This window comes from Serinus canaria, chromosome 1, assembly GCF_022539315.1.
Source record: "Serinus canaria isolate serCan28SL12 chromosome 1, serCan2020, whole genome shotgun sequence".
In the NCBI taxonomy this organism is placed as follows: domain Eukaryota; kingdom Metazoa; phylum Chordata; class Aves; order Passeriformes; family Fringillidae; genus Serinus; species Serinus canaria.
The window spans coordinates 60,243,375-60,268,042 of NC_066313.1; positions in this window are offsets into that span (position 1 = coordinate 60,243,375).

Here is a 24,668-nt window from a genome sequence, read left to right on the forward strand (position 1 = left end):
AGCTGAACCAGAAGAACAGTGGCCATGTGGTAGATTACACAGCAATTGGGCTCACTCAATCTGCTTTACCATGAAGGACAGAAGTGTGTTTCAAACCCACTGTTAGAACCTATTTCTAGAATAAATGGAAATTGCAGCAGGACCTTTTGGTTGCTCTTAAGACTTAAGATTTTAAGTTTCCATTTCATTCCAGGAAAAACTGCTCATGCCCAGAGAAAACAGTTTTCTTATGTTGTTGATTCAGCTACACACAGAAGAGACTGAGAAGAAATGTTATCTTCTCCTTTTCTTCTGGAATTTCCAGAAGAAATCTTCTGTCTAACCTCCTTGAAGCTGGAAGACAGAAAAAGGAAATCAGTGTTTCCAAACTCACTGGAATAGAGAAAAAATAGATGGTGATGAAGGGAAGAGGGAAAGGTCATGTCTTACTGGAGCAGCATCCAATGCTTTACTCCAGCTGAGTTCACTAACTCCATTCTATCTTGCATACAAGCATCTAGTTTGTGTTTATATACAGAGGTAAGCTGTCACATTGCAAGAAAGAACACTTAAAAAGGAAAAATGGGTTAATATTCAATCAAATATTTGTAGATCTTGATTTGAAGAGGAAAACAGAAATAGAAAAGAAAAATAGAAGAAAAGAAACCACAGGAAATTGAGTTGTAAGATCTTTTAAAAATCTACAGTTATCCACTATATACTGTTAAATCTAACAGGGAGAAAGTCAATGTAGGTGAAGTAACAGTAGGAAATTTTTAAAGATTCTATTAATATTGCAAATTACTTTTCATATCTTGGAGACGTCAACAAGCATCAGGCAAGGACCCTTTCCCTGTGTGTATCCTTATATATTGCATCTGTCTCTTCTACAGCTGCCAAATACCATGGTACTCTTTATCTTGATCAGAATGAGCTTTTTACTCAAGGGAATGTTATCAGACTGGGCTGTTTTTCTGATTTTAAGACTGATAACTGAGCATTTATTTTCTGTAAGAGTTTCAATATATCCAAAAAGTAATCCTATGTCATTATATCTCCACAAAAGCTCTGTGATATGTTTTATCTTTGTGAAGCTGACTCAGAAACAGAAGTAGAACCACTAACACACTTAAGGGTCTCATAATGAATACAGGCTATCAGAATTTGAAATCATATTCAAATTGGTTTAAGATTTAGGGATGAGAGGAGCCAGAAACCATAAAATTCACAGATAACTCTGGGGGATATAAGAGGTGTTGGAAAACTGGCAAATTAGCTATTTGCAATTTAAAAGTGTGTGAAATTCAAAATTAAATTATACCTCTTACTGAAAAAACAGTATTTTTACAGTACTCTAGTGTACCTGGCTCCTTCATGGAGGTATTTTTTTATTTTTGACTGATGTTATTTGACTAGGCTTTCACATTTTCCTTTTTCCCATTCTGTCTCTCATTGTTGTTTTATGCACATAAAATGTGTACTAATGATCAGATCAGTTTGATATTTTCTGGTGATTTAACCTGTTAAAATCCAGATACAAGAGGCATTGTGGCAATGGTATCCTTTCCAGGTGGTCACAGTATCTTGAGCATATTAAGTTTCATGGTGTGTGGCATTGCTGTTATAGTATATATTGTTCTTTCGCTTTTTCATAAACACTAAAGAGAAAAGCAGAAAAAAAACCCCAAAATAATAGCCACTCTGTAATTTCTTTAATATCAGGATTTAGAGTATTTTGATAAACATCTGTTCCACAGCCAAAGCTACTTTTATCAAACATCTCTTTGAAACACTTACCCCCCTACCATTATACTTGGAGTATTGCTTCTCTGGGATCCACCTTCTTTTTATCTGCCATCTCTTTGAAAACCCTCTCTACTCTCTTTTCCCATCCTTGGACTTCTTTCAATGTCCTCTTTTTATTTTTACTTCTTCCCTTCTTATATTTGCATCAATTTACTACTCACAAGCATATTTCTGGGGAAAAAAGAAAGAGGAAACAAACCATTAAAAAGTCAGTGAGTTGTTGCTGGAATTGTCATCACATGAGAAAATATTTGGGCTAAAAAAGACATACAGTTTTCCATTCACATTCCATTCTGCTTTTCTTCATATTAATAGGATTTAATAAATTCGATTTATATATATTCAAACAATGCACACTGTGTATTTAGTTGGGTTTTTCTTCTAGTTTAGAAAATAAGGACAAAGAATCATTCAAAAAATTCTTAGTAGAAGCCTGACAGGATTCAGGCTAAGTGCACTCTTTAGGTTTGAGAAGGGTTACCAGAAGTTGGCAATTCTTATTTTCTTAGGTTATGTTCCAAGGCCAAGAGATTATGCTTATGTACACTGCTTCCCTCCATCCTTCAAATCCGTGTTAAACCTGATAGGAGCTCTTAGCAATCAGTGATTTTCAGTTCTTGGTTTCTCACTCCCTAATCAGCTCAGACACAGCAAAATCTCTTCAAGCAGAGAGGTGGTCTGCCTCAATGAGCTATCAGCAAGGGCACCCAGTCTTCAGAAATGCAGCACTCATCTCAAGCCAGAAGTTCCTGATGGTTACAGAATGAGGATTTCTCAGAGTTATCTGCATTTTAGCAGTGATACAACAATCTGTCTCAATTTTTCAGTCATTAGGGTAGGAAAGGTTCTGTGGAGGTGTTAAAAAAACTTGTTTACATATATCTCTTACCATATGGTACAAATCCTCCCTTACACTAGACTTTTCACATCTGGGCTTTAGGACACTGATTAAAATAGTGAGCTGTGATTTAGCAGGCAAGTGATTTTTGAAGGTGTCTCTGAGATTTTGTAGTGTACAAATAGCAGAGAAAATTATTCATGTTAATATGATGTAAAAGTCACAAAAGATTTCTGGTCCTAAAATGCACAGTGTTTTTGAAAATTTCTATTAAATACAAACAGTAAGAGAGGCAAAGGAGGGTTTAATGTTTTGTTAAAACAAACTCTCATAAAATTAAAAATCTACTCTTAAAGAGAGAGATGAAGAAGAGCGATAGTTCAGCTGTTAACAACTAATTCCACTGCACTGCAGCATCAGTCCTAACACTGGTTCTTTGGACAAAAAGCATCTTCTTGGCATCAATCTGTGTGTGCACAGACCTCTGCAGGATCTGGGTGCAGTCTCTAACTCAGGCTGCAGTGTCCTGCTTACATCACTTGTCAGAAGTGCTGTGAAAGGCTTTAACTACAGACTGCACTGATTTAACCTGGCAAACAAGTTCTTTTTTCTAACACTTGACTTAGGATGAGCATACATTTCTAGGACTGTGAACATATCCCTTGTCACAAGAATTTCTATTTAACTTGTCAAAAGAAAAAAAATTTAAAATCTCCTTGGTAGAATTAAATTTTAATAATTTTGTAGAACTAGATTTCAAACTCCAAATAATTTAAAATTTGTAGCTGCTGAAGTGAAATAGATACTTTTGATTTATGATTTATTGCACCCTGAATTAGACTTTCAAGTCAGCTATTTCCAGATAATGTTTATTTCTTTTAATCTTTTGCAGTGGAGCACGTTTCAGCTCCTAAATCTAAAGGATGAGATAAAACCCTCTTGGACATAGAGCAGGACAAATCACTGAAACAGACATTATTTACCAACATATGTATACAATTTTTTTTTCTTGTTTCTCAGGTATTTTAGTCTGGCTTAACTGTAATAATCTTAGTCAATAAATTAGTCCTTCCTGAATTAATTCTGAGCATACTATAGACAGAAAATTCAAACTTGTTACTTGTTTTCTATTATTCTGTAAAAATGGATATCCTTTCTATTGATTAATTCTCTTGATGGGAACAAGCTCACCAGAGTACTGCAACACTACTTCTTTTGAATTCAATATCTTTGGTAAACTATAAAAATTATTCTCTATTTCCTCATTGTGATTAACATATGAGGAAAACATTCTTGTAATAGTCTGAAACTATAATTTTTATAGTCAGTATTAAAACACAAAACCTTGCTTAGAGGCATAGATGAATGAAGGATGAAGAACAGAGTAACAGAGGTCTGAACCAACCTTATTAATACACTGAAGTGAGTAATACATGCTCCACATCATAAGATTAGTGGAGGCCTTGTGGTTGTACAGCCCTGACATCTCAGGACTCTGCATCCCTGGATTCACTTTTTGAAGATTTCAGTGGGGCTTCAGATATCTCATGCTAGTGTTATACTAAGAAGAGATACATCTCCCAATGCACAGATGGTATTAAAAATGCATTAATATTTTAAGTAATGCACTGGTACTAAAACTAAAGTAGTAAAAAGAAAATCTCTGAAAACAGTTTTATTGCTTTCTTTTCTTAGTGCTTTTATTTTGTTGGAAACATATATTCCAAAGTAATTATAAAACAGGCAAAGTTTCAAAACTGTTATGAAATATGCTAGAAATAAAGCAAAGCAAACATATGAGAAACCTGAATATTCTGAAAATAAGTACTCTGAAACAACTGCAGATAATGCTTATAGGTGAAAACACCGTGTATGCATTTGCCAAGGGAATGAATTGAAACTGGTAATCTCACAAGATCTATTTTCAATAATCTGTTTATTTTATATTTTACCTTTCTTCTGGTTCTTCGTGGTTTTGGTTTTGGGTGTTTGCTTTTCACACAGGACGCCGTGGGATAGTAAATTGAGGATTTTGCTGCTGTACATTATGAATTTTATGTATTACAGTCATTATGTTTCCATGTTAATAGCTCTCCTATAAAAATTCTATTACTTTTAAAACAAATAGAAAAAAACATTAGGTAATAGTGGTATATTTCATCAAACATACTTAATATCATTACAGCAAGAACTTCTGCATTAAAACAAAAGCAATTCTGCTAGTGGAACCATCTTATATACAAGTATGATTTTAGATGCAGGCAAATGCAATTGCTTACAATTAAAGCCACTTCTACAATGAAGAGGCTGCAAAATCAGCATGCTTTATGAAAGAATGAGGTTTGTCAGAGGATGCTGAAAGAGAAGCAGAGCTATGACACACACAGGATAAGGTGTAGTATAAAATTTCATCATGACCATTTGTCTTGTTGCCCTGTTTCATCCCCTTAGAAGCAGCTAACCACAGAGGACATTAGTAAATAACTGTCTCTGCTTCAAGAAGAATGCAATTTTATAAAGGAACTATAGTATCATTCCTTAAAAATCTTGCCTGTGATTGTTCCTTTTTACAAAGCATGCCCTTCCTTTTTCCCTAAATAGTCAGAAAAAGGCTGGAGGTGCATGGGTGCAGATTGTTTTCAAACTGGAGACTGGGGAGAGTCTCAGTCTTGCATCTGGGTGATATAGCTGCAAGGAGACTAGGAGAGGAAGAAAGGACTGATCAGGCATTCAGCTCTTGTTATCTGCCTCACTGGCATCTTTAGAGGCCTTATCTGAGCACACTGAAGTAATAGCAATTCCAAAGCTCTTCTGCTCACACTGTCATTGCATTGGTCATCTGCTATTAAGCTTTCCAGCACTTGTTATCTATTAGTGGATGGGGTGCTCATGAGACTTGGGAAGAGTATATTCTTGTCCTTATTCAGCCTAGCTTTAACCATGCAGTTTTTCAGCTCAAAATGAGAAAAAAAAAAAAATCCTAGAATTTAGAGTCTGAGCCTTTCAGCATTGCCTTCTGTATAAATATAAAATAGTCTGTTCCAGGACAAAATTATTCTGAAAATCTCAAGAATTATGCACTGGGTGTCTCTTTCTTGAATACCTATAGAAATTTTACAACCTCATGTCAGATCTGTTTTTGGAATAGTCAAGAATTTCCACTCAGAAAGATTTATTTATCCTTACTGGCTGGAGTACATTACCTTCAAGGTCACCAGTTCTCTCCTATCCAGTTCTGTAGTAGATGTAGAGTACGATTCTGATATTGAAAGTGGCCTAGAAATAGAGAAGTGAAAAAAATATGTCCATGATATGAATACATTATTTACTGCAGAAACAGATTGGACTGCAGTTTTGATTTTTTTTTTTTCCTCATGTAGTAAGTTATTGAGTCTGCTTCATTCAGTCCTTGGAGACCAATAGACAAATTCTAGGATGTTCCAGACATTTCCACCCTCCATGGGCTCCTTTTAATCTCTCTCAAATATCAACAGCCCCTCCCCCAGTCCCACAAAATACCAATCTACGAGCCACTGTTACGCTTCAAGTACAGAGAAGTCTTCATGGAGCCATTAGACTCTAATTAGGAGTAGGCAATAAATGATGCAGAACTAGGGAATTCTCATGCATACTAACCCCTTAGAAAAATTACCAGGATGCCATAAAAAATAGTTTCTAATTCTGAAGAAAAATAGATACAGTGATACAGAAGAAAACAATGATTTTCAGGAAGAACTCTTTTCTGGGTTTAATTCAAAGAAAAGAAGGAATAAGTGCATGTTAAATAACATGACAACAGGAACAAAGAAATACCTCAGAGAGAAAAGAAATAACAGAAAGAAAATAGGTCAGTTAATAAACGAAGGTACTGAAATTAATGCTGAATAAAAAATGGTCTGGATGCTGATATTTACCTTTTTCTTGAATAATCCATCTTCAGCAGGAAAACTAAAAGAGAAATGTTGATATGATTAGGAATACCATGAAGATTTATTACAATGAGGACTGGAGATATGAGCATAAGCAGCAATTGGAAAAGATTGGCATATAAGTATCAATCTGAAAAAAATCATGGACAGGACTTCTGAAGGTAGCTACTATTTACAGTTCCCATTTGGATTCCTGGGCATTTAACAGTCTATGACCTTATCAAAGTAGTTATAACAAACTGTCTCAATGTGCAGCATATGTGTGCCACAAGGAGATCACCTGCCTCAGATCACTGAACTCCTCTGAAAGATGAACACTTCAGGTAAGTGAAAAAATTGACTTAGCATCCTTTGAAAATCTGGCTTTTGGAGGATAATTTGAAGTTCATGAATTGTTAATTAATACTTTTGTCAAGTAAAACTAGAAAATGAAAGGACAGGAAAAAAAATATTTAAAATTTCAGATAACGTTTCTTTAGGTGCTTGATACTGTCCTGTATGTGGCCAGAAAGTTTTGAAATACAAATCCTTTTTATAACAGGGATGTCCAACATTATGTTGAAATTTAGCCTAATGTTCTTGAGCGTCACTGAAAATTTGGGAACAGAAGTCAAGGGTTGCAAAGAGAGATGTGAATACACATACATATTCATACAAACATATTCACTGTTTGTCCTGGACTAAGCATACACATGATAATTATTTCCCCCCAGATCATTAATATATTTCCCCTCCCCTTTACACATGCATTTTTCTGTCCTAGGGGTCTCTCTGGTGGTCCATAGTGCTTGAGGACCCCAATATTCCAGTTGACATGGTAGAGTTGGCAAGGCACTGGGGCTGCTAAAATTCCAGTTTTCCTTCTTGCACAGTGGGCATTGTGCAGTTCCATACACCAGTGGTTTTGGTGGAACACGTGTTATGTTAGCCCACCAGGTGTAGACAGTTTATTATCTGGACTAGATCTATCATTTTTTGATGTTTTATTAATTCTGTTCATATGGCATCCAGTCATTAAGTATATACAACCACCATGCAAGTATGCATTCCTATAGCTGCTCATGTATATAACCATTTTCAGTGCATCCTTTCCTCCCTATGGACTATATACACCCATGCAAGCAAATAGGTTTGCAGCCTGAGAAAGAGGAACAGAACGGATCCCTCAGGTGTTTGATGCTGGGTTTCAAGCATTTCATATCATGAGTCTAAAAGCCTCTGTGAGATGGCTGAAGGACAATAATGAAATAGTTCTAGTGTTCAGGAAATAAAGTCAGAGGCTTTATTAGCACAGGCATAGCTCTAACATGGGAGCACCATTTCTATTCTGTGTTTTCTGTCATCAAACCAGATAGAAACACAGACATAACAAATGCAGAAACTATTGCTTGAGCCTATTTATCTAAATACAGCCTGGTACCTCTGGAGAGTTACCTACAGACTTGAGACAAACCCTGCTATGTCCTCAACTACTGAGAACATTGATGAAGTAAGTCAAACTGCCATTCAAAAAAACAAAAGAAAAAAAAGGTTATTTTATTAATTTCAAAATCTCTCATTATCAGGGGAAAATGAAGGCAAATTGGAAAAAAAATCATTGAATAACTGAAATGGCTTTTGGAAGGATAGATAAAAACCAATAACTGAAAGGTGATTAAATAACCTCAATAAAACTAAATATGCTTACAACTGCTTCATTGAACAAAAAAACCCCTCCAGTGTATAATTATATTATGATGTTTCTATACAATTAACAGAAAAATAAATAATATTACTCCATAGTAATAGAGCATGTGTCTTAAAGTAATAGACTTACATTAAGTGAAGTATAAAAACTCCCTAGAACAATTTCAAGGAAGTCTTTTGTTTCAGTAAGGTATACTAACCAGTGGAAACCTCTCTAATGGTAAATCTCCCACTGTTTTCCAGTATTAGGTAGACAAAAAAAAAAAAGAATGGACCATAATAATAAATTTATCTGTGTTTCAGTTCTGTCACACTCAGTCATATTTCTGGTTTAGCAACAGGCAGATAGACTGTATGACTGTAAGAAATTTCAAATTCTTTAATAATTGCAATTTTGACATGTGGTTATACCACTATCTAATACTGTGTGGTATGTATATATATACCTATATATATTTACCTCCTAAAAATAAATAATAATATTCATTTACAGCATAAACTTGAAGGCCCTTTCTGATATTTTTTCTGATATTTTTCACTTTCACAGAATCACAGAATGATTGAGGCTGCAAGGGACCCCTGAAGGTCACCACCTGGTCAAATCTTTTTTTTCAAGCAGACAGACCCACCTATAGCTGCTTGCCTGGGACCATGCCCAGACAGTTTTTGAATATAACAAAGGACTGAGACTCCACGAGTTCCCCGAGCTGACTGCACCAGAGTTCTGTCATCCCCACAGTAAAAAAGTGTTCCCTGACATTTAGATGGAGCCTTCTGGTGTTTCTGGTTGTGCCCATTGCCTCTGGTCCTGTCACTTGACACAACTGAGGAGAGACTGCCTCTGTCCTCTTTGCAACCTCCCTTCAGGAATTTAAATATATTAATGACATGCCCAGAGTCTTCTCTTCTCAAGGGTAAACATCCTAGTTCTCTCAGCCTTTCCTCACAGGAGAGATGCTCCAGACTCTTAATGTTTGTGGCCCTTTGCTGGCCTATTTCCAGTGTGCCCTTGCTTATGCATATCTTTTTTTACAGAAGTGCTCTGCTCCTGCAAGTGTCTTCAAAAGGGTTCATCTCCACATATGATGATGATTATAGAAAACAGAAAACTGCTAAGTGAACAGATCTTTTGCAATCAAGGTCTCAACTGACTGGCAAGACTAAAACTCATCTATTTCACTTCATGTCTTATATCCTGACTTGGTTTTGGTACAGTATTCTGTTGTTGTCCATTTCCCTTCCCCACCCCTTACCTCTCCAATCCACTTTGTACCACTGCAGAAAAAAAAAAAAAATACTCTTTATTTGTAAAAACTACTTAATATCATGATTTGTTTAACGATTGAATGCTTTTGTTTATTTTTGGTTTGGATTTTTTTCTTAATTTAGGGAGCTGGTTCAACAAGGAAATGAAATGGCTAAATCTGTGGTTTTGTCAGAACACCCATGAAAGGAAAGGTCTATTTTTCATTGCTCTTGAAGGATATTTTGGTTCTGTCCAGTGCAGTCTCAGCTTTTAATTTAATTTGGCAGTACATGATCATTTTATGTCTCTGCTTGTTCTCATGATTGATGCTGTCACATGCTCCCTACAATGTTCTTATCTCAGCCATGAAGCAAACATGGTTAATGTTTTTCTTTTTCTATTTGCTTTTAATTAGAGAGGGTGAAAACAGTGAATATTAATAACAACAAGATCCCTTTATAGATAAATTAAATACCTCTTAGGTAAATGTTACAGGAAACAAACAACCCAGAAAAAATCACCGCAAATGCTGTACATTTGTTTATAGGACACAATGAGGAATCTTGCAGTTTAATTTTTCTTTGTAATTTTGGGCAGTCTGCATGTTCTATACTGAAAATGGTCTGCAATATAAAGGCAAACAGCATCACCATGTTTGAAGGCCAGTGGAGGCAAAAAGAGAGATTATATTTTTTTTTTCTTTTTGAATGACTATTATAAAAAAATAAGTTTTGAACAGACATATTACATGACTGCAACAGACAATGTACCTGCTCACCAAGCTTTTAAAAGCTGCTCCTTCCTGTCTGTAAAATAACTGGGGTCCTAGATATCAAACTCTATTTTCTCTCATACAGAAAATATTAACAAAAAAGATAGGGTTGACTTTATTAGTACAAGGTTTTATTCTTAATTTATACATTTTTCATCACTTTGATTTGTATTATTTTTGCTAACCTTTCTGTCACTGTTATAACTGAGACTGATGCTTTGCAACATATACCCTCCTTTGCCACTAGATGGAACTGAAAAACCTTGTAATTCCTTTTTTTCTCCTCTTACACGAATCCATACCAATTTCTTGATGAGAAAAGCTTGGAAATAGTCCAGAACTAGAATTTACTAAGTTAGAGAAGGATTACTGAAGCACAGAAACTGCTACTTGGTGTAGCACTACCTTTGTTGCTTAAAACTCTAACTGCCAAAACAGGAATGTCTTTAAAATGTTAAATGAATGTTGTACCTTCACAGCAATGAAAATGGACAAAAGAAAAAAAAAAAAACCAACAAAAAAAAACCACGAAAGACAAGCAAAAGAAACCAAAAAAAAAAAAAAGCAAAAACAACCAAACAAAAATCCACCAACAAAACCAACAAATATAGCTTTCCAAACTACAATAACTCAAACTAAAAGCCACTATTGATGGATTTTTCAGGAGATGCTTTGGAGACAAACCAGGGCAGAAATTTGTTCAGTTTTCATTATATCTGATATTTAACTGTTGAAACACGAAGTGAAATAACTTTTTAAATTTTTTTTAATTCTTTTTGTGAGGTTTTGGGGGTTTTGGTTTTGCTTGCCCTACAAAAAGAAACAGAAGGCACTGGAAGACCCTGTGCTGCTAGAATTTTATGACCCTGTTGCCATTACTGAAACTTGGCAGGATAAATCCCAAGATTGGAGTGTGATTATCAGTGTTGATAATCCTGTTGTGAAGAGACAAGAAAGGAAGGAGGGGTTACCCTCTACATTAAGATGGGGATTAACTATGAAGAGCTGTTTATGAAGAACAGCCATGAGCAGGTAGAAAGCCTTTGGGTAAAAAATCAGAGGTGGAGGCAAGCAAAGGAACTTTGTGTTCATGGCATGGGGGATAATTTCATAAGGCAGCTGATAGACAGCCCCACGAGAGAGAGCGTAGAACTGGATTTGGTGGTCACCAACCTGAGAGAGCTGACTGGCAATGTCAGGACTGGAGGTAGCCTGGGCAGCAACAATTATGGATTGCTGGAGTTCACAGTCTTGAGAAATACAGGTCAGGAAAGAAGTAAAGTCAGGAGTCTTGAACTTTTGGAAGACAGACTTCCAGCTAACCAAAGAGATTGTCAGTGGGATCCCCTGGGAGACTGCCCTCATGTATCACAACAAACAGTTGAGATTTTTTTTGTTTTCTCTTTTTCTCTTTTGTTACCCGATTTTCTTATTCAATTTCATGACCTTTTCTGTGCTCTTTCTTTGGCATCCCAGTCCCTTTATATCTCTCTGACCCTTTTTTCCTTTTTACAACCTCCGCCTCGATCTCCTGTCTCCTAGAAATATATCATACCTTTGTTTTTGTTGTCAACATGTAACTCAAAGGGCAAAACACTGAGTTAATTAGTATTACAAAAAGGAAACTCTGACATATGATCAATTCCTACCCAGAAAAAATAGCATTTTTTTGACAAATGAGCATCAGCTGCATTTGTATCTTAGTAAACCAGGTTGACTGTTAAAGTAAAGTTGGATAAAATACTGTTTACTGGGGAATTCTGGGGAGAAGAGGTAATATTTAATGGGGAAATAATAGCTTGTGTTTTTTCCTAAAACCCTTACAGCAAGATTTCTTTGACTGTATGCATTTAAGCTATTAACTGGACAAAGATGTTACCTGTTTCTTTTATTTTTGATAAAGCAGCCTGCATGCTGCCAGCCTTTTGCAGCACCAGATGACAGTCTGCTAAAGCCTGTAAAAGAGCTGAAGACAGTTTGCATCCTCTGTGAAATCCCTGAAAAAGATTAAGAGAAAGCAACTTCTTGTGGTTTCATAAAAGGAGGCAGGAAAAAAAGCTTGTATGAGAAAGTGTGTATTCTTGGCTTAGTTCTCGAGCACCCCACAGACCTGGGAAGAGGCAAGAGAGCTCATGTGTTAGAGTTATGAGGATTTCCTTCCTTTTTCTTTAGGATGAGCTCCCAAAAGACCCTTTGGTGCTAGAAAGTAGCTGTTTAAAAGACGTGCCTGTGCCAAAAGTGAATATAAGAATTGCTCTATAGGGTTAAGCTACCATAAAAAAGATCTTGTTTTCTGCCAAAATGGGCGCTGCTCCTTCAAAGTGTCTCTATTAGGAATTGCACTGATTTTCTGTAGTATCTCATATTTTAGTACCTTGAGATACATCCAATTTTAGTACCTTAAAATACATTCACATCATGTCCCAAATGTTCCTGCTTTTGCTTTATATGATTTAATCTTTTCACTTCACATTGTATAAGACTATTATATTATTATGACTAAGTGTCAAACTTCTCAGGAAACTAGACATTCATTAGTATGAACTGTACAATTTACTACTATGATTGTACTAGTATGCAATTCAAACACTAGATATAGACCTTGTGTAAATCAGGACTCTTGATAGATTTTGGCCTTGTCAGTGGGTTTTTATCAGCTGCGATTAGGACAAAAAACAAAGTACATTCCATTTCCTGATAAGAGTTTTATTGAAATTGCAATGTTTTAAGTATATTTCCCAAGTGAAAATCTTAAACAGTGCATGTGATTATGCATTATTTTCAACACTGTTTGTTTAACAATATTTCAGTTCATACCCTGAGAATAAACAAACAGACAAGAATCCTGAAATATATACCTGACTCTGAATACACATTGATATTGCTCTTTACTTATTCATCACTGTTGTTTCAGTAGCTTGAGTGTTGAACTAGATTATTGTTAGAGGCTGAATAGGAAATTTTCTAAACTCTTCCTCAGGAATGACATTTTATGTTTTATTTCCCATCCCTTTTTATTTTCCTACCTAGTTTTTTATATTTGGTAGCTGTCATTCTTGTAGTTGGAATAATACTTTTAAAAAGCACTTAAAGACCACTTTTCACAAGAATGAACCCTGTGCATAAGTTACAGGTAAATTAGCAAAAGAGTTTATATCAGAAAATTGTTTACTGGAATATTAATGCGCTGATATATTGTCATAGAAAGTGTTATTTATACATTGCAATTTTGGCTGATGTATCCAGCTCAGAGATCATGTACTAGAACAAAGAGTGACCTTTGCTCCATAACTTTTTGTCAGATGCACACTGTGCTGCATGGCTTCACAAAAGCTCTTAAAGCAATTAAAGATCAACAGAAAGGTTTGCCCTGGCTTCTCTCTGCAAGTCTTGGTTTGTTCTTTGCACTCACAGCCAAAAGGGGTGATGGAAGCTCTCAGTCTGTGAAAGACACTCAGAGCTGAGAATAATACAGGAGCTGTAAGTCAGCTTTTGATTTACCCTTTGATTTACTTGAATAATTCAAAAGTCATCTGTTGATATGCTTTTTAATTATTGACAATTTTCAGAACTTCTAGTCTGAAACATACCTCTTATTCCTACGCAGTTTGAATCTGAATCTTTTACTTTCAAAGTCAGTGGGAATTCCAGACTTGACATTGATTAAGGCTCAAGAGAATATTTAAAATTCATTTAAATAGTTATAAAGAAAAACAGTTTTTATACGGATAAAGAAAGAAAGACTTACAAAATCAGATGAATAATTTAATGGTTTTAACTCTCTGGTATCTATGCAGTATCTGATGATGGAAACCACAGTTGTCTGTGATCTCTTCCCTAATCACCAAACTAATCTCTCTAAATGGAGCTTAAATCCTTTTACACTGAAACCAAAGATTAAAGAAAAAACCACCAAAATCAAATTCAGTTACAAAAAAAAAAAATCTTCACAGACATCCTAATGAACTCAAACATACAATTGATTAGCAAGCACCAGGAAAGTTATGCAAAGAAAAACATACCCATGATACAATCTACCTATTGAAATATGAAGTCAAACACTATTTCCTGAACAAGATTACTCTGGGTTTTTTCTATATCAGCCTCCTGGGTTGCATTAGCAGTGTTGCCAGCAAGCCAAGGGAGGTGGTCTTCTACCTGGGCTAACCCTAGAACTGGAACTACAGCCCCAGTTCTGGGCTCTTCAGCTGAAGACAAACAGGCTATACTGGGGATAGGCTAGAGCAGGTCTACAGAGATGATTCAGACACTGGAACACCTGACATACAGAAAATGGTTCAGAGAGTTGGAACTTGCAGCTGGAGAGCCCTCCTCCCAGAGAAAAGGACTGTCTCACAGGGAACCTGTCATTGGGCATAAATTCCTGATAGGAAGGAGCGAATGAAGAAGATGAAACCAAACTCTTATCAGATGTTCTATCACTGATAGGACATGAATCAGTGGGCACAAGTGAACACCCATTCCATCTAAACACAAGAGTACAGGAGTTTTGTGGTTTGGTTTTTTGGGTTTTTTACCTGTAAGGGTGATCCAACACTTGCACAGGTTGCACAGAGGCTGTGGAATTCTCCAGACTTGGAGGTATCACAAACTTGAGGGAATATGGTCCTCTAATACCTGTTCCAGCTGACCCTGCTTTGTACAGGAGCAGACTGGATTAGACAAACTCCAGGGGTCCTAATGACTCTGTGAATTTTAATGTTCCTGTGAATTTAAAATCAGGTATAAACAATAGATATTTCTGCTTTCATTTAACTCTTGATCACCACAGTAGGACCTTTTATGTACAAAAGAACAAAAAGTTAATGAGAACCTGTCCTTTCTATATTTAAAACTAACAAGAATTATTAGGCTGTTAACATTTTTGATTAAGCTTAATTACAGCAATTAAGAGATTACCTGCACTGAAGCACTTATCTGCAGCAGATCTAGCCTAGAGGTGAGAATCAAAGGGAGAGGAAAAGGGAAATAGTTCATTTATTCTAAGATCAAGTTGACACCAGACTTCAAGGCATATTTGTCACCTTTCCACTGTTTTTAAAGCAAGTTTGTAAGTGACTGAACTCTTTGGAAGAGAAAAATGCAGTTGAAGGTCTCTTGGATCTTTCAGTCTATTTATGACTTTGCTACTGATACGGGGCAGGAAGAAAATCTGTGACTTTCCTACATCCATCCTTGAATTTTGTTCAGTGTTGCCACATTTGAATGTCCTAAAATGATGAAGTTCTAACCAATGGAGAGAGTAATGGTACTATGATAGAAACACGCTTTTCTCATATAAACTAATTTGCATACTTATCTACCATAATCATTCCATTAGAGCATTTTCACCAAAGGAGTTTAGGCCATTTAAGCTTAAGGGTAGATGCTTGCCAAAAATGATAAGTACTTTTTCAAGTATTACTTCTATTACTAAAATGACAGCCACCAAATAAAAGCTAAAATGAAATAAAACAACCAAAAAAAAAAAAAAAAAAGATGGGAAAAATAACATGAAATGGTTTGTTTTTCTGAGGTAGGGCTTAGAATGTTTCCTAGTCAGCTTCTAAAAATAATCCATCTCGACACCTAAGCTGCTGAAATAACATTGCTGAGTAAGGAAAGAGTAATATCTGTGTGCCCTCAGAACAGAATATTTGCTTCAGTTTTGCATTCTTGTCTATTTCTTTGTTTTAAAAGTATGAACAGCATCATCCGTATTTCAACCCATATGTGGATGGGATTTTTTTGCTTTATTTAGGGAATGAAGTACTTAACAACTGCTGGAAAACAAAATAGGTCACCAATTCTTTCAAAGCAACTTAAAATTTCAGTTATTTCCCACTGCAAAATTCTGTTCTTATTTGTTACATATTGCTCTTATTACATTGTCCATTTGCATTACCTCTTATAACCTTTATTTTATCTGCTCTTAAATATTTTGGGGCCTAAAAATTTAAATCAGGTGTGATATTCCACCCTTAATGTGAAGGGAGCATGGAAGTTTCATAGATGCTCATGGTCAAAAGAAACAACAAAACTCAGAAGGTCCAAAAAGCTTATAAGGCTTTTGTAATAAATAATACACTTTGCATGGAAATTCATGTGTTAGTCCCTTATCTCCTCATATAAGCACAAGACAGGGGGAGGGTGAAAGGGAAGAGAGAGATATGGATTAAAGATAGGGAGAAAATAAAGAAAGAAGGGAAGAAAGAGAAGTCACTAATCCTAGCACCAGCACTGAACCACCTGATGGGGTGTCTGGGATCCTGGCACACAGATGCCTCCAGACTTCATGAGGGTACCTTTTTAAGGATGAATTTTGCCTGCCCTGGAGATAAGCTTCTCACTTTCTATGTAAATTTGTTATTGTGCACAAACTGTTCTTGTAAACTTTTGTGGAAATCGATTGGAGGCCTTTGTAGTTCTCTGGTGATCTGGACCCCACACACAGTTCATGTCCATTTCTCAACCTCATTCCTCTGTTTTCACAGTATTGTGTTGGGTTTAACTCCAAGAGACAGATGGAAAAATGTGTTGGACCTAAAGATGAGAAGCAGAAAGGATGATTCTATGGGAACTAAAGTGGAATGGAGAGTAGGAAAATACATGCTACCCAAATCAGATACATATTTTTTGAGTTTCTGACTAGGTTGGATAGCTAAACCCATGGTTTAGAGATTTTTTTCCTCTTAATTTAGAGGAAAATACAGTTAATAAAACCCTGTGTAGTCTCTTGGGGGAATACATTCTAATCACAGATCAGTAAAGTATTTGAATACAAACAGCTATTTAGCTAATGTACAGAAATAAAGACAGTTGTTCAGATGTTTGAAATAGGGAAAAAAAACTGTATATATGTGTGTGTGTGTGTTTCTTTAAACAATAAGTGATCCATCTGTGTTAGATTACTCTCTAATGCATTTCTTGCTCAAATCTAAAGCTTTGGTATTATGCTACATGCTCCTCAACCAGTTCTGAATTCCAGTTCAGAGGAGCTAGAAGCTCTCACAGTAATACAGTGGTATGTCTATGTTGTAGTTTATGCTTCAACATTCAGTGAATCACATGTATTGTGCATATGTAAACATGAATTTCCAGTGCAAATGAGCTGCAGGCCCTTGAACACTGAAAAAGTGATTGAAGAACAAGAGAATTTTCAGCACCAGAGTTTTACTTTTCAGTCTCCAATATCACAGTCATAGCCATGACAAGACTCATAATCCAAGGATATTTGTTTTCAGAGCCTGAATTTCACCTGATATATTAAATAGATTGTGAAAATGTCCAGAAGGTTCATTGATACCACACTTTTGCTGGGTGGAGAATTTATTTTCTTCTGGGCAAACCCAGTACCTATTACCTCAGTTTCTTTAATCATTAGAGGAATGGACTAATGAGAGGAATAGATTATGGATACTCTGGGATTCTAGACAAATAATCTAGTGATACTTTACAAGGATACTTAAGTCTTGCATGACAAGAATTTAGCATTCATGTAAGGAAGGTATACATACAGTCAAATGTGTGGTATGTGCCAGCACACATTTAGATCTTCCTGTAATGCAGTAAGAAACAAGACCATAATTTACAGTATTTAAAGGGAAAACACAATACACACAATATTCTATATTAAGGATTATGAAAGTAGAAAGAAAAACTATGTCATAACACAGACTTTACCCCCTGCCACCCTCAGTTACTGCCCTTAGATACTTAGATTGTAAGGGTATAAAAGCCCAGGGTTCCTTTGTTTGGGGTCTCTTCCCAAAGGCACCCAGCTCAAGCTGATATTTTGGTTTTTTTAAGTCTAATCATTAAGCCATAATCAAATTATTTAAAGGATATGGACATCTTAGACTCTGTTATGGAAAACCTGTGGTCAAGTTTTTAAGGGAACTTGGTCTGATTGTGTGAGTGTGGGGTGTGTAGTGGCTGGGGGGCTTCAGTCCCAGCTCAGGAGGTGCAAAAGTGACTGCCAGAGTTGCTCTTGGATGGTCAGACACGGGAGTTTCCTTAAAAAAGATGATTCTTTTGTAACAAGCTTTGTAAGTTTGTTGGGCTTTTAAATGTCTAATTTCTCTTCAGCATTATTTTAAATTTTTTCATAAAATACCAAGACCCCAAAACCACAAAGAAGCACAGAATCACTAAGATTTTAAAGGACTTCTGAAGTCTACCTGGTCCAACCTGCTCCTTACAAAGCAGAGACAGTCAGAACATATTTTTGAGGACCATATCCAGACAGATTTGGAACATCTCAAAGGTTGAAGACCCACAGCCTCTCTATGCAACCTATGATAGTGTTTGATCACCCTTCCAATAAAAACAAAATAAAATAAAAAACCGACAAACAAACAAAAACCGCAATCAAACAAATAAACAACAAAACAAACAACCCCCCCCAACCCCCCCCCCCCCCAAAAAAAAAAAAAAAAAAAAAGCACAAAACCCAGAAGGGAATGCAACTAAAGAAGCTGATGGACTTTTGTGTCACAAGGTTCCATCACAGTCATTTGACACCCAGCTTCTACGGTTGCATGGGGTTATTCCTCCCCAGGTGCCTGGCTTTATCAATTATTAAATTTATAAAAACTACCTAATTAGGACTGAAAGGTAAAGAATAATTACTTAGGATTAAAATTCCTAAATGGTAATTGGTTGCTAACTTGAAAAAAATATATATGTGGTATCATTAAAGAAGCAGAATTAAATATGAAAGCAGAAGAAATACTTTTGCCAGAGAGATAAAAATCTGTTCTTATACAAATCAGTGATACTCTGAAACTTTAGGATTAGGATGTGATTTAATTTTGTTATTTTAAGAGCCACTTGGGCTGGGTTTGTGTGGCTGGGTTCTGGTAGTAAGGGGGCTATAGGGTGTGTCTCTGAAAAGCTGCCAGAAGTTTCACACAGATCCAACAAGGACAATTCCATCTGGCTCTAGGATGGACCTGCCACTGGCCAGGGATGAGGACATCAGAAATAGTGATACTGACTCTGTGAGAACATATTTAGGAAGGAAAAAAAATAAAAGAATTTTTTACACAGAGGAAACTCCAGCCACAAAAGAGGACTGAGAATATATAAGAGAAAGAATTGTGCAAACCCTGAGGGCAGTGGAGAAGGAGGATGATTTTAGCATTTGTTTTACTTGTTATTGTCTTGTTCTGATTTTGATTGGTTACATTTCCCCATCTCAAATCTGTTTTGCCCATGACAGTAAGTGAACTCTCCCTGACCTTATCTCATGAGCCTTTTGTTATATTTTCTCTCCCCTGTCCAGCTGAGGAGGGAAATGAGAGTGCAGCTTTGGTTGGCACTTAGCATCCAGCCATGGTCAAAGCACCACACAATTTTAATAATTTTATTTTATTTAGTAAATAAAATAAGGAAAAAAATCAATTTTAAAATCAGCATTATTTTCTTGTAATTAAAAAGTAATTGTGTATTACCAGAAGTTTAAAGTAAGAGTTTGAGGGTTTTATTTCCTTAAGTGACTCAAGGTTTAAGGATTATTTTATTATCTGTCATGATTTTGATATCTCTGGGATGTTTGTGTAGTGTTCAGACAAATTAAGTCATTACAAAACCTTTGCATGGGCTTATTTCAGATTTTGATGATCAGTAATAAAATCTTAGGATTTCCAGAAATCATTATTTATTTTAAGAAGAAACTGAGCATTAGTTCTACATAGAATCTGAAGCTTTATACTTTTAAAGAGCAAAAGTTATTGAAATTCAAGGATAAGGATTTTATTTCATATTATTTTATTTGACAGTAGAAACATATTCCCCCCACAATTGCCTTTTATTTAAATGCATTTTGTATGACACTTTTGAAAAGTACTCTGCATTTGGCTGTCTAGTTGAAGCTGAAATGGCATAATTTCATGTTACATTTTCACTGTACTATGTGTGACTTTTTTGCACCAGAAATGCATCACCCTTGAAAACAAGGTAAGAATACTGAGAAAAAAAAAAAAAAATTCACCTTCACACAGTCTTCTTTCTTACAAAAGAAAGGAAAATAATTTTTTACCTACATAAACCCGAGTTCTGTGTGTGGTCTAGAAATAATTGTCTTTTGTATGCAACCTCAATGTATAACACTTTGAAAGTATGAAATTACAACCAGACAGGTGAAGCTTAGATTATTCTCTTCTTTCAGCAGAAACTTTTTTGTGCAATATGTAAGGTTTCTATGCTCACCTTTAAAATTTTAGGGGTTCAGAAACTGCAAATATTTCTAAAAAAAGAAGAAATCTAAAAAGAAAAAGGAAGAAGGGGAAAGAAGGCACTTAGACTATTGTCTGTAAAGACTGTAAAGGCTCAGTTCCAGTCCCTACCTAAATATCAGCTCTGTTTGCTTATTTTTCTTTCTTTCTTCTGATGTTAAAAGGGACCAGTTACAATAAAATTAAAAAAAAAAAGGAAAAAAAAAATCCCATTCCACCAGAAACTATAGCCTCTTTTGTATTCTCCTTCCTATAAACCTGACATTTTTACTACATTGAAATGCTACCTCCCCTCTTCTGGTTCAGTTTGTCAGGGCATAATTAGCCAGGTGCAAAGAGACCCTGCCAGCAGAACTTAAGGGTATAACAATTATTAGCTGCCTACCATGCACAAAAGACTGATCATTCTTGTGCCCAAAGGTACCTGGAGATCATTCTTGGCCATGCAGACATCAGCTGTGAAGTGATTCCTACTGCTGCTGAGTTGCCATCGTTCCTTATAGAGATTATCAGTGTGATATTTATGGCACAGGCCTGGAGATGCAGCAACCACACAGTTAGACCCCAACTAGCCACCCCTGTTCTGCTTTGGTTTTCCAGTGGGATTATGCATTTTTCCACATGGGTTCTTCTGTCTGGAATCCTTGAGCTAATAACTGTCTGTCTCTCTCAACACTCCTAACCTCATCCGTAACTTTACCTTTCTTATCCTTCTGCATTCTTGCCATAGCTTTCTCTCACATGTCTGCAGATTTGTTTCATAAATTATAACAGAAGTTATTCAGCAGAGCTGCATCTGCACTGGTCCTTAAACCCCCTGTGGCACCCAGAACACTGAGCTCCAGAGGCAGGGGACTTAGAGCAGAGCTTGTAGAGAGAGAGGGTGTTACTGTAATGCCAGAACACAGAAAGCATGCACTCCAGTGTGTACACCTATGGATGTATGTTTGCATATATGTAGAGTAGATGCATTGGTATTTCCTCTGGGACAGACTAAATGCACTCTGACTGAGATGGACAAGTTTTCCCATTTTTTGTGCAAATGCCAGTGGTGATAGCACCAAGCTTCCATCTTACAAAGGCTTCAGGACTGCAGGTGTGTACTCTGTCACCGTACCCCTACTGGATTGGGTACCACTGCTCTGAGGGACACTGCCTCCAGCTGAATCTAGGGGAGTCTACGGTGAAGGAAACTGTGTGTGCAAATTTGCAGAGCAGTGTCCTCATTTTTCATTCATATCAACTACTGTCACATATCCAAGACCTCAAAAAAATTATACCTAAATATCCAAATTAGATACCAGAGTATGATAGGATCCTCTAGAGGATGATTCAGAGCGTCTGCCTAAATTAGCACTTAGTAAATATAAATGTGGCGTTTAAATATTTTTATTGCTTTGGATGGAAGGTCTACTGATTGTAAGGCATAAAATACTAAAGGTGCCTACCACCTTTTAACCTCAGATGGTCAGATTAATATTCAGGTTAGACCATAATTTTGCTCTTTTATTACCTTATCTTACTCTGAGATTTAACAACACCAGCAACTATTTGTCGTTACCTTTCTTGGATTTGGTGACGGAAGAAGAAGAATAAAATGGAAGAGGACTTTATACACATCAGCTGAAGTTATGTAGGTTTTACAAGCAAATCTGGCATGTTGTTTAATAATTTTCCTGAAGATACATTAGTAATTATGTAACTTGTGTCCATTTTTCTCTCGTGTCTCTTGAGTTGCCCTATTTTCCTTAACACCAGAAATGACAAGTTACTCTGTTAGTAACTTTGGCATTGTTTTTCTTCACAATCACCACATCCATGCATGAGAAAATACCAAACACAAGCACATAATTTTAAAAGTTTAATGAGTTTCCTGACTCATGAAAATCCATATTTGTTCCAGCATAATTTCTTCCTCTTTAGAGATATTTTTCCTTACAACTGTAAAGTGTGTTTCCTTTCAAAAAACACAAGAAACATGAGGCAAAATATGGCTGTTATGAATGGAAAAGGTATATTTTTGAATATAAATGAGGCAATTTGTTGTTTTCTAATCACAAGCCCTTGTGTAAGAACTAAAATCCTGTATTACACTGATGATAGACTTTTATGTCTGAAGTTCTGTTCTGATGGATCTAAATTTCTGCCAATCATCAATCTCATTAGGGATCTATAATGTATATATGGTAACATTTTCCCACCAGTTCTAATATTGTTTTACATACTTCTTCCAGTGCTGCTTCTACTGATCACTCTTGTGAACATTGATATTGAAAACCTATTTTAAATATATATACATATCTATGTATTGAAATTTTTTGCTTCAGGCATGGCAATATTTTGTATTACTAAGAAATTTCTCAAGAGGATCTATGTTCTAAGACTGAAAATCACTCTTCACTTCCCTCAGCTTCTAGAAGATTAAGAAAAGGGGAAAAGGAGATTCACATAGCTTACAGGTTTCCTCTTCTTTTGACAATACAGTTCAGATTATTGTTATACATATTGAAAGCATATTTATATGTATCTTTTTTTGATGTGCAGTATATTCTTCATATCTGTATCTTCGTATACCCTAAGGGATTTAAAGTCTTCTTTCACATTTCTAGTGCTTTTCCCACCACTCTAATTTTATCAATATGTTCATTAATCTTCTTCACTCCATTTTTATTGGCTACATGTTCCCTCATGTGATCCCTGCTCCTTCATAATATCCCTGTAAGGTATAATAACATCAGACATTAAAAGTTGTTTTTCAAGATTTCATCCAAGTTTTCTAATATCTTCTATCCTAATATGCCCTCAAGTTGTTGGGGGTTTTATAAACAGTTCTTTGTAAACTTTGCATTTTTAATTTCTAATTTTATGTAATTTGGATGGATAAATGAAGACAAGAAATATAGGATTTTCTACCTTTTTGTTGTTTTGGGGTTTTTTGGCAATAGCATAAGTACATCACAAGTAACAAGACAAAGAGTCCAAGGTATTAACTTTTAAGAAGAAGCACAAGGTGCAAAAGTATGTTAGATATATTCCACAAGCAGGATTGTTCCTGGTTTCTCAATTTTCACAACAATTTTGTGTTTTCCTGTAGTTGAACACTGTCTACAAGAACAAATATAAACTTCAGACTTTTAAAAAATGTAAAGTTATTCTCTGAAAAAAAATGCAAATATTATAGGCACAAAACATATTTGCAAAATAAAATTGTTGCAAAAACATGTAATAAAGATTGTTGAGAATTTTCAGGACTAAAGAACTCTGCAACTGATTCATAATTATAGAGTTTCACTGAACTTAGTAGGACTTTTTTTTCAATTTCATTCCAAATTTGTTGCTACTTCATTTCAATCCACTCAAGCAGAATGTTTGCTGCATCTCTTAATAAACACATTTCACTAGTACACATGTATACTCAGTTAGAAAACTTGTTGTCTGTGTAATATAATCCTGTTCTGTATTCATTGCAGGAGTATTTATAACCAAAACTAGAACTGGCAAAAAGGATTTCACAGTGCTGCAAAGGGCATCATGAATTATTTACAGTAAATCAAATTTTATAACCCTTCTCAATCTTTCATAAACTGTATCTTTGCATTTTATTTGATATTTTATCCAGAGACTTAAAGCCTCATAAGTCAAGGAAATCTCTTAAATTCCTGAGAGATTTGTAGGAGTATATGAAGAAACAGTTCTTATGGTACCTTCTGCATTTGATGTAGCTGTATGACTATTGATATCCTGTGAGCTTTCAATATTTTAAAGAAAGGGATCAAGATTTTCTGAAATGCACAACACCCTCAGCATTCTTTTATTCATTTTATTCATGAATTAGGGCTACTGGAAGTTGTTTGGAACTGTTAAAAACTTTTCTCAAACTCAGTCTTTGACTTGGGCTTATCATCCTCAGTTTTGCAGAGAGTCAAATTTACAATAACTCTTTAAATATATGAGAGTCAAAATGTAGGTCATAGATGAGTAATGAGAACGTGTCCTCAAAAGTGCTACTGGACATTGGAAGAAAGAGAGAAGTTCAAAGGGGAAATCCAAGAAGCAGATCCTTGAGCATCATCTTTGGAAACAAGTGCCTAGAGAGGCTTATTGATGGAGTTACCTTCGAGGAACATGGGCATGTGTCTTCATTGCAACTGCAGATGTAGTTCAGAGGTTAGTG